Source organism: Nicotiana sylvestris, chromosome 9, assembly GCF_000393655.2.
Source record: "Nicotiana sylvestris chromosome 9, ASM39365v2, whole genome shotgun sequence".
Lineage (NCBI taxonomy): Eukaryota > Viridiplantae > Streptophyta > Magnoliopsida > Solanales > Solanaceae > Nicotiana > Nicotiana sylvestris.
In genome coordinates, this window is record NC_091065.1 from 109,039,977 (window position 1) to 109,049,551 (window position 9,575).

The following is a 9,575-nucleotide window of genomic DNA, read 5'->3' on the forward strand; positions in this document are numbered from 1 at the left end:
ATTATTACATCCGGTCATTGCCCCATGGCCATATATGAAATGAGGAATGGATATCGTGGGTCCATTACCACAAGCAAAAGGACAGGTAAAATTTCTGCTCGTACTCACTGATTATTTTACTAAATGGGTAGAGGCAGGAGCATTTAAACAGGTGCGAGAAAAGGAAGTCAAAGATTTTCTTTGGCAGAATATCGTATGCCAATTCGGTGTACCAAAGGAGATCGTGTGTGATAATGGTCCTCAATTTATTGGAGCACAAATCACAGAATTCTTTCAAAGTTGGCAAATTAAGAGGATTACGTCAACATCTTATCATCCGGAGGGTAATGGGCAAGCATAATCAACGAACAAGGTTATTGTTAATAATTTAAAGAAATGAATAGAGGAATCAAAAGGTAACTGGACCGAAGTGTTTCCTAGAGTTTTATGGGCATATCACACAACTGCAAAAATAAGTACAGGAGAAACACCGTTTTCATTGATTTATGGAGCTGAGGCTTTAATTCCAGTTGAGATAGGGGAACCAAGTACGCGGTTCACACAGGCGACACAAGAATCTAATGGCGAGGAGATGCGGGTCAATCTAGATTTACTCGAGGGGAGGGGAGAAGCTGCATTGATAAGAATGGCAGCACAAAAGCAAGTCATAGAACGATATTACAACCGAAAAGCACGCCTCAGATTCTTCAAAGTGGGGGACTTCGTGCTTAAAAAGGTTTTTCAATCCACAAAGGCAGCCAACACGGGTAAATTAAGTCTAACATGGGAAGGACCCTATAGAGTTCATAATATTGCAGGCAAGAGAGCATATGAGCTGGAGACAATGGATGGAAAGATACTACCTTCACATTGGAAAGCTGTTCATTTGAAGAGATATTATTTCTAAGAAATACCCACGGTCAGGTATCACTTTTTCAAATTTAATTTTTGAATTATTAAAATTTTACTAATAATTTTAGATGATAGGCAAAAAGCTAAACCGTACTAAATGATGAGTCACGACCTATAAGGCACACGGAATAACCTAAAATTCCTGGCCTAGGGTTACAATTATTCTGATAGAAATTCATACGGGTTAAACAATCTTCATCTAAAATCGCGTCTCCGAGTCCCTTATGTTTTTCCTTTTCAGGAAAAGGACCAAATGAGAAAATATATCAAGTGCTCGAGGCTTCATACCTCAACACTCAAACACTTGGGGGACTACATAATATACACAGATATGTGTATAAAGAAGGCAAAGAAGATTAAGAAAAATCAAGCCTAAAAGAGTCAAGTGCAGAGTAAAAGTCACAAGGTCACGAGATGAAGCCACGAGCTAAGGTCAAAGAAAAACCTCACTATAGTTAGGTTAAAGGCTATGTACTAAAATAGGTTATAAGAAAAAACCCCGTGTCTATTATTCTTCTTTTGAAAAAATCTGTTACAAGAAAAACAGTTGCGAGAAAGTTATAGATGTAATTCAAATACATGTAAAGTATTATTCAAAACTTGTCAAAGTTATTTGAAAGAAACATGTGTGTTCCTATTTCTTTTATCGTATGGTAACACCATTATGAAGTTGAGACGTCTTCTTCATTAAGTGTCGAAATATAAAAGGGCCTTCTTTTATAAAACTCATGTTTAACTAGTTAGTCATGAGATTAACAAAAGCATTTTCTAAGAACAAAAATACGAATTATTCTATAAGTCCTTAAAAATAAAGGCAAGTATAAAGCAGATAGAAGTTTAAGATAATACATGAAAAACTTCTTAATATCTAAAAACTGAAGACTAAGTACGAACTTAGTCATAAAGCTATGAAATTGTTTATACAAATTGCCCTATAAAAGACTTGGGGACTTGCGTTTCCAAATCCAACCCTCAAATGAAGCTAAGGGTTTGATTACAATTTTCCAAAATAAAAACAAAAAACAAAATCATTCAAATGATTAAAACTGGTCACTGAGAAGTTTGCGAAACTAAAGCAGGAGCATCAATAGCAGTGGGCTCAATTTGGGCAGGTGCATCAACAGATGCGGTTTCAACTTGACTTGCAGCAACAGGCTCGGTTGGACTTGAAAGATTTAGGATACTCGTATCAGCTTCAACATTTACGGGAGCTTCAACCACGGGAGAAGGAAAGTCCTAAGTTTGCTGAGCTTTTTCAATGGTTTCATTGATCTAAGATAACTTCGACTCCAGGTTGAAGTTTTCTTGGCCAGCTTCAATTAGGGTATCTCGACGAGAATTCAAAAATGCCAAACTTACCTCAACAACAGATTTTTCTTCAAGGGTCTCATAATCTTTTTCCCAATCAGCAATCTCATTCTTTATCTCTTCGTTTTCAGCCAAGGCGGAGTTGTAAGAAGCTTGAAGAGAGGCATGGGAGCTCTCTAAAGCACGAACATTGTCAGCCGAGACTCGAAGGTCTTCTTGTGCTTGAGTTAAGCTTTGCACGAGCTCCCTAGCGTAAACTTCTTTTTGACTCAAAAGAGCCTTCAACTCTATGTTCTCTTCGCTGGCTTTAGATAGTTGCTTTGAGAAGGAAGATTCGAGACGTTCTTTGTCTTTTTCTACTTGGCTCGAGGAAGCCTTTGCAACCGCTAACTCTGAAGTTAAAGCCCGCACCTGCTGTTCTAGGGTACTCTTGCCTTCTTGTAAATCTTCTATATCAATTTGTGCACTCTCAAATTGTTCCTTCCAATTGATCGCCTCCAATTGAGAATCACGTGCTACTTTCTCCAAGAGAGGGATTCTGCTCATCATTTCTGTGCCGATATGATTGGCCTAAAAAAAAGGAAAGGAAATAAGAATATAAAAATCCCAAAGAAAAAAAATTATAAAGGAGAGAAGGAAAGTACCTTCAAAGTGGCATGCACGATATCATTAACTAGAGTCAGGGAACTATGGCTCTCCAGCTTTGCTTTTTCAATTGGACCGATTAAAGGTTCCAGCCATACGTATGCCTGACCTGACTTTCTCAAAAGGCTGCTATCAGCAGGAACTACAATGGTTACACTCCTCATAGCGGCACTTCTACTCGAAGAGCCCGCTTCCGTATGGTGAACGATAGGAAGGGGAGTTGTTGAAGGAGGAGCGGTAGAGGAAGTAAAAACAGTAGAAGAAGGAACAGAAACAGCTGGGGCTGGTAAGGAAGGAATCACAGGCACGAAAGTTGAGAAAGAAGATAAGGGTATTTCATCTAAAACAGACCCTAAACTTCCACTGCCAAAACCACTAAAGAAAAGTTGATCAATAGATTCATGGGTATCATGGGGAGTGACGTTATCGTTAGGAATTATTAATGGGGTTTCAACAGGAGGAACAGAAAGACGAGGGAAAACTTCAACTTCGTCATTAGAGATGATGCGTCTCCTAGCTCGTGGCCTCGTCACCAGGGAACCCTCATCTTCCTCTTCTTCAGAGTATCCTTCTTCAATAGTTTTCCTTTTTGCAGAAGAAGAACCCAAGACTATTTCTCGGGCTCTTTCTAAAGAGATACGGGTTCCCGAAGGAGTACGGGTTCTCGAAAAGACACGAGAGGCCGCAACTGCTTTAGCAATAACTCCTCGAATAGCAAATTCTGATAAAAAGAAGGATGGAAGATAGAACCATAAAGAAAAATATATACATGCATGACAGATGAAATAAAAACTCTTACCATGAGTCTTTACTTTCCAACCGTAACGGTTAGAAAGTGTTTTCCAAGATCTACCATCTATTGGTGCGGCCTTCAGTAATTTATCTACCCAACCACAAAAATTGGGAATATTTTCCACCACTTTCATGGTTGCTAAAACAAAGGGAGGAGCAAAAATTAGAAGAAATTGATAAACTTGAAGGAAAAAGGTACGAGATCGATAAAAGACTTACGTGCAAAATTCCACTTCTCAGGGAAGGGAACGTTATTCTCACCCACTAAACCAACAGTGGGGGCAGAAACAAATCGGGCGTACCAGCCACGGTCTTTGTTATCTTTAGGGATTACTAAAACCTTCTTACTCCTGGCCACTAGTGTAAAAACGCCATTACGGAAAAGTCTAGGGGAGTAAAGATGAATCAGGTGAGGAAAAGTAAAGGAAACGTCAACAAAATTGGTTAGATGCCTCAGACAGGCAATAGCCCTCCATATGATTGGGCCAATTTGACCCAAACAGACATTAAAGAAAGGCAAAATTCAAGAATAACTAGGTCAATAGCTGGTTTGAACCCTAAAGTGAAAGGGTATGTATAAACAAAAGAAAACTCAGCCAAGTAAGAAGTAATTCTCTAATTTGGATTAGGGATAATAATGGGAAAATCATTACTCCAATGGCAGTCTTTGCGAACTACAGGAGTTAAAACTTCTGTAATTTGAGTGGGGTAAGCGTCAGCACAATCTAAGGCGGAAACCTGGTTTCTAAGAGATTTCCTATCATGGTAAAAAGATAATTCTGTAGGGACTATTTCCTCTACTAAAGGTTCACGTAATGGTTCAGAAGATTCTTTATCCCTAGAAGAAGATCTGTGAGAAAGGGAACCTCTGGTTCTGGAAGAAGGACCAGAACTAGGTGAAGGTATAGACGAACCACCACCGCGAGTAGACCCTAAGCTACGAAGTCTACCTCCCCTTATATGTCTAATGGGGGTGTTAGGGAAGGTATCAACAATGGGAACTCTCCTAGGATTAGGATTTGGTGAATACATGGCGAAGAAGTAGAATGTAAGGAATTAAGTGTTCAATAAGCTTTATGTGGTAAAAGACAAGGAGAGAAGTTATATTTATATTAATATGCCACCGCCAAAGGTAAAAGTGCAGTGATGGAAGGACCATAATAATGATAACTGGCACTTCGTGAATAGTGGAGCCGTAAAAAGTCTTGAAAAAGGGCTGCAAAACTGCAGAACTAATGAAAAAAAGACACGTGTATGGAGCATTAAATGGAAGCGACAATTGAAGCGTCAGTTTTGTCATAGCATTAATGGTGACAAAAATTCTCTTTTAATGAAATTCACTTCCCAAATATTCAACTGATGAATAAATGGAAAGTGGGGGGACTATCTGTATTGGGAAAAATTGTATTTAAATATAAAGGTGACGTGTCAAAACACGTAGACTGGTCAAATGGTCAAAGATTTACAACTAATCAAGAGGCACGAGTTGCAACAGATACGAGCAAATGACAGAGGAATAGGCACGGGCAGGAATACAAATAACCCAGCACCCGTACCTATCTAAGTCATTTATGTCTGAGAATCAAAAGGAATGAATCTGACAATAGAAAAGAGTGCAGATATGGCATTTAATATGCATTAAATGTGGAATACATTAGAGAATTTGTATTGAATATAATGATTATGTAACGTAGCATTAAATGTCCTTAATTACTCATAATAGCCTCATTATGATTTGGGCAAAACGTATATCCCACAGATATCTATAAAAGGGAGACATCTGATCAATTGTAAAGATACGAAATACTATTGATATAAAACTTTGGTTTACTTGTTTTTCTTGATTACTCCCTTGTTACCTAAATTACTTCCTTCTATACACTCTTTTGATTATCAGTAACTTGTGTTCTTCTAAATTCTAGCTTTGACTAAAATATCATTTTTTGGTTAAACATTGTTACTGCTTCTATAGTTAATGAAGATAGGTACTTAGAATAATAGAAAATTCTATAATATTGTGATATATAGAACATGCCTAGAATAGAAAGGATCATATTTGATGGTGTTTTTTTTATTATTTTGAATTTTAATTTCCAAAAGAATTTCCTAAATATAAATATAACATTCAAATATATTATACAACAAATATTATAATATTATTGTCCCATATATAAATTGCTTAAAGAATATCGTGAGGAAAAAATAATAATTAGTCACATCTTGGATCACTTCATTAGAAATGGACACATATATAATTAGTCACAACAAAAACATCTTACGTATTCAGAATTTACATATCGACAACACATATAAGATAGTTAAAAAACAAACAAATAAACACCAAAAAAAAGAAAAAGAAAAAAAGAGAGAAAAAAAATCAGCAATTCAATATTCAAACAAATCAGAGTTTCTGAAATCATAACCGAGTTAAGTTGGTAAGAAAAACCCAACTCTATTCTAAAGAAATAAACTGGAAAAAAAAAAAGAAATTATAAAGGACAAACTGAGAAAAGGATTTAGGAGAGAAAACTAAAGAAACTTATCACCATGCATGAATAAAGATTGATATGGGAAAGGAGAGGCTTTTTGCTTTAATAACAAAAGAAAAGAAAAAACGTAAATATGTTAGACGTGGGGAGGGGAAGAAGCCTTTTGCTTTTACTAATACAGTTAATACAAATTAATCACATTATTATAGGGGCAAGGAGATAAGAGTAACAAAATATTTAAAAACTTTTGAATTTTTTAAAATAAGATAAAGGGAAACATAAGGGGGAAAAACCAAAAAAAAGGAGAAAAAAGATAAATTGTTATAAATAGAATTATATTTAAGGTGAATGTCTATATTCTAGAGAAATTCTAGGGTTTGTTATTTGGTGGCTAAGTCACTTTTCCCCTATAAATAGAGGGGTTCTATTCTATTGTAATTGATCCCATATCAATAAGAATTCTCTTCTCTCTACTTTTCTCTGCAATACTCTTCTTCTTCTTTTATTGTTTCATAACACGTTATCAGCACGAGACTCTAACCAATTGAGTAGAAGCTTTGTGATTGAGCATAATGATTGACAATTGTTCCATGAACTTCCTTCATGATTAAATTCTGGATTTAAGGTAAGTATTTTACTTTATTTTTCTCTTTTAAATTCTTGACATTCTATAATTTGATTTTAAATACAAGCAAAGAAAATAAATTTTGATTATAGCTCTAATGGAGTTAGTAAGAAATTATAATCACCCGAAGTGGTAAAATTTCTATATCTTGCCATGATCAAAGTCATGTATGATCGTGAGCACAAGAAGTGGAAACCCGTCCCATTAAATTTGCTCCATTCTCATTCCCTTTAGAGAATGTGATAGCAGTATGTGATAAGTCTGAAAGAAGACAAAATTATTACTATGAATGTATCAATGGATGTGGATGTGGCAATAGACGAAATTATAATCGTCATCATTGTGGTAATGAGAACAATAAGGATTCTCAAAATAATCATTCACTTTGTGAAAGTAATATTTGTCATCGATTTGACATGAGATTTTATAAAGCACGTATAGATGATTATGGTCCATTCATGATGTGAATATGACAACATCTAATTTATGAATACATATTCATTCTTGGAAGAATATGAACGTGCTAGTGGTAGTGAATATACCACACTCACCTCTAGAAGGAGGTTTGAGATGATATAAGAAAATAATGTCATTATTATGGCATGAATTGTCATTGGTCACGTACCTATTGCACACCAAAATATTTTGGTAATGCGATTATTAAAGAATAACATTAATGCAAGAAACATATCTTGCATATAATTTTGACCATAACCATAATGGTATAACTTTCTCTTTAAAAGAGATATTCACCATATTGATGTTGATGAATATGTGGTAGTACAAAATTAATTGAGAACTCTGCAAGAGCCAATTATACTATTTTGGAAAAACACAATTGATTACCAATAAGGTATTGTGTTGTAGTAAATCTCAAAGCTTATTCAGTTTTCAAAGTACACGAGCGGTTGATTATATTGAGACTATAATAAAGGAAAGATTTAATATCTTTTATTACTATAACTTGTAGCGGGATAATGTGTATGTGAAAAGCTACCCGCTTTATTCTCCATTTTGTACTACACAAATAAAAGAACACCACACTAAAGTAGATGTTTATTGATATAAAAACCCATATCATAATTAACTTGGTGTTTATCGATAATTGCACACGTCATGCCGTAAACCTGAACTTTATCAATATTAATAATTTATTCAGTTGGCATAATTGGTTTGGCCATATCAATTTAAGTATGATGTGCAAAAATAATAGAGAATTCACATGGGTAAATATTAAAGAACTAGAAAGTTCTTTACGAATTCTCTTATATTGCTTGTTCTCGTTAATTAATTGACCAACTAAAATTGGGATTGCATCCCATGAATGCTGGAAATATCAAAAGGGAATATGAGCCCATTACCACATAAGATGCATCTATGAGATGATTACATGTGCGATTATTATTAACTTGCGAGGTAATTTGCTCAATAATTTAATTTAGAGCATAATTTCCAGATTTTATATCCAAGATAGTTTATCTTGATAAGTTGGGTTACATCACAGTTGGTTTAGAAAAATGATTTATTGAGTGCCTCCACTTAATAGCTAAAATATTGCTTATGAGAATGAAGTTATCTGTATCAGTTTGATATACGTTATATACGAAAATATATTATATTCTCCCCTCACAAGTGGTTCGGGGTCAGGAACCAAATAATTCCATCTTGTTATTATTGATGTGCGTTGTATATATTGATTAACACCATAACGCACAAAGATGAGTTCCCAAAATTGAGGAAAAAAATTAGTTTTTCTAACATGAGGGGGAGACAAGATAAACAATTGAGAAAACGTTACGTGGAATGAATTATTATTTATACATCTCGATCCTCGAATAAGATAATATGAACTTGAAGTTCATAAATAGATAATTCATCTGCAATATATTGCAAAGCATGCCAGACGCATTTGCTGACCCAAAGAAAGAACTATATTCTCATTGCAAATGCTCATATTAAGTTTTAGAAGGACAAAGTCTAAGGTACGCTTAAAGCGTATAGACAAATCGGTTTCAAATAAAACTTCTTGAAAAAGAAGATGAGCAAGTGATCAAAATGATCATAATAAAGGAGGCAAGTGATCTAGAAGATCACATGACATAACACTTCATAAAGTCTCATGAGAGATTGAGGTACCTGAAAATATGAATGAAGAGATCTTTATGTTATGTCTTTATGTATAAAATGTTCGTCGACGATATCCATAATAGAGCTAGATATATATTAGGATCTTAAGTCTGGAGAAACAATTCAAGTAGAATTTGGTTTCATATGAAAGACATGTAGTTTTGAACATGTAGTTCAAACACTTGAAAGTATAAAGTCAATGGTATGTGCAATCAGTTTTCGATATCTTATATGTCTAGCATGACATGAAAACTTGATATGTATCTAAAGTCTATTATATGGCTATGACTTAACTTATATGACAATCCATGAATGATTTAAGTTGCTTGAAGCATATACAATTCTTGATCTTGAAGTACCACTTCCTCAGTGCAATTTGTGCACAAATGTATCTGGCTATAACTATAAGCATGATAATATGATAGCAAGAGTTTTCACCTCTATGTGAAGATATTGAACTGACGATTCCAACAAGATCATATGAAGACAATACATCTATTAAGGGTGATGATTTCAAGGTGAAACAAATTCGTTCAAGTGATAATATAGCTGATTTGTTCACCAAGTCTCTACCGACGTCAACCTTCAAAAAGCTAGCGTATAAGATTGGGATGCGAAGGCTCAAGGATGTGAATTGATGCTCACATCCGGGGGAGGTAATACGCGTTGTACTCTTTTTCCCTTATAAGGGTTTGTCC